Source organism: Pteropus alecto, unplaced genomic scaffold, assembly GCF_000325575.1.
Source record: "Pteropus alecto unplaced genomic scaffold, ASM32557v1 scaffold170, whole genome shotgun sequence".
Classification (NCBI taxonomy): Eukaryota; Metazoa; Chordata; class Mammalia; order Chiroptera; family Pteropodidae; genus Pteropus; species Pteropus alecto.
Genome location: NW_006429634.1, coordinates 199,868 through 202,391, shown reverse-complemented (window position 1 = coordinate 202,391; position 2,524 = coordinate 199,868). Strand labels below are relative to the sequence as shown.

The 2,524-nt window shown below is 42.7% G+C and overlaps 1 pseudogene; it reads right to left on the bottom strand.

Moving 5' to 3' along the window:
* Positions 1–2,123: 2,123 nt before the first annotated feature.
* On the bottom strand, positions 2,124–2,242 carry LOC112470091 (annotated as a pseudogene).
* Positions 2,243–2,524: the final 282 nt, after the last annotated feature.

Genomic DNA, 2,524 nt, shown 5'->3' with positions numbered 1-2,524 from the left:
AGTGTCTATACAATGGAATATTATTTGGCAAAATAAAAGAATGAAGTGCTGCTGCATGCCTACCACATTGATGAACCTCAAAAACATGTTAAGTGAAAGAAGCCAGATGAAAAATGTCATATATTGCATGATTCCATTTTTGTGAAATGTCCAGAAAAGACAAATCTATAAAAAAAGAAAGTAGGTGAGTGGTTGTCTAGGATTGGGGGTGGGTTTGGGGATAAACTGCAAATGGATATGACGTTTCTTTCTTTTGAGGGTGATGGAAATATTTGAAAATTATATTGTGTGAGAGTTGCACAACTCTGTCACTGTACTAAAAATCATTCAATTGTACATTTAAGACAAGTGAATTTTGTGATGTATAAATTATACCTCCATCAAGTGTTAAAAATAGATAAACAAGGTGAGCATTCGATTTAAGATGCTGAAAAAGAGAAATAAAACAAACCCCTAAAAACAGGAAAAAGGAAACAATAAAGGTAAATTCAGAAACCAAGGAAAGATAACAAAAAATTTGTTTAACCTGATATATTGAAAATAATTAATAAAATATATAAGGCTGCTGAGTTTATTTATCCAGAGGTGGGTTAATTATCATAGGAACCATGAATCCATTTATGGCTTAAGCAAATGACTTTGGTTTCCAGTAACAAACATGTTTTATAAGCTTGTAGTCATTACATTCTTCACTGATGACAGGACTGCCATCTCAGTTGTAGGATCTGGCTTCTGCTGACTGGCTAGGCTGTACTTGCTTCTGTCCAAGCACTTCTCATGTATTATCTCTTTGCATCCTCACAGCAGCCCAAAGAGGTACCTATTATTATTATTACCCACATTAAAAGATGGGGATTGGGGTTCCAAGGGGTGGGAACCTTGGCAGAGGTCACAAAGCCGGTCCCCTAGTCCCTCCCTGGGAGTCACTGTGTTCAGGCTGTCATTTTCTCCTGGGTGTTGGTACCCACCAGGGGGCAGAGAGAAGCCAGGAATTCAGAAACAGGCTCCCTGTTTTCCTGAATTTCCCTAAGCCTTTCTTTGTGGTCAGAGATCCTGGTGATGGAGGGATCTGACCCCTATTTCTCACTTTACAATAGGATAAACTGAGGCTAAGGAGGGGGAGTGGCTGACCCAGGGGGCATAGCCAGTGAGGAGCAGAAGTGGGACCAGAGCCCAAGACTCCAACTTCCCAGCAGCTTTGACTTTGGCACTAGACTCAGGTGACCCTGAGCACCTGGGGAAGGAAACAAGGTGGGTATGGATTCTGGATTGTGGCCAGGGCTCTGACTCCAGCTGTGAACTCCACAGACACCCGTGGCGCCACACAGCCCACCCCACCCTGCTGCACACAGAAAGGCTACAGCTGCCACTTTCTGAGCAAGGCTCATCATCCCTAAGTCATGACAAGTCCTGCATAAAGTGGGAAGAGCACCTCCCTCATAGGACTACAGTGAGGATTCATGAAAAGCACCCAACTCAGAGGAAGTTCTCAAGAAGTGGAGGCTAAATTGTTGTTGTTGTCACTATTTTATTATTAATGGCAAGTTGCCCCGCAACCAAGGGAAGCAGGTGTCATTTGTGCCTGTTCTAAGGAAGAGGAAGAGAGGTTCAGAGTGTCCCACAGCCAGCGAGTGGTGAAGCTGGAGACCCTGGGACTCCATGCCCTTATCCCTGAGGCAAATAAAGGGCAGATGTCATGCCATTAAGACAGCACATTACATTGGTACAATTAGGATCCCATCTTACACACGAGAAGTCAGAGTCTGAGAGAAGTTAAGTGTCACATAGCTGGTGCGGAGCTTCGATAAGAGCTCCTGTCTGTCTGACTTCAGAGCCTGTGCTCTTAACTGCTGTTTAACTCAATCATCGCCCTCTTCTGCAGGGGTGCATAAGTTAATCAGTGCAGACTTTCTGTCATTAGGGGGGGTGTGTGTGCACAGTCAGCCATTGGACTGTAAGATGTCAGAGATACTCTATACCTGTTCCCTGCACTCTGCTTAACCCATTCTAGAGTGTGGTTTGAGTAAAAATGTGTAGACATTACTCTTGGGAACTTTTTTTTTGACTGTGATAAAATATACATAACAAAAATTACCACTTTAACCATTTTTTTTTTTTTTTTACATCTACAGCACCTGGTCTTCCTAGATGGTCTCCCATCCAAGTACTAACCAGGCCTGACCCTGCTTAGCTTCTGAGATCAGATGAGATCAGGCACATTCAGGGTGGCATGGCCATAGCATTTTAATCATTTTTTTGATGTATAGATCAGTGGCATTAAGTATATTCACATTGTTGTGCAACCATCGCCACTATCCATCACTAGAACTTTTCGTCATCCCAAACTGAAATGCTATACTCGTTAAAAAAATAACTCTTCACTCCTGGTACCCCTAGCCCCTGGCAAGTACTTTCTGTCTCTGAATTTGACTACTCTAGGTATCCCATGTACACGAAACCATACAATATTTGTCCTTTCGTGTCTGGCTCCTTTAGCATATCTTCAAGGTTCATCCATGTCTTA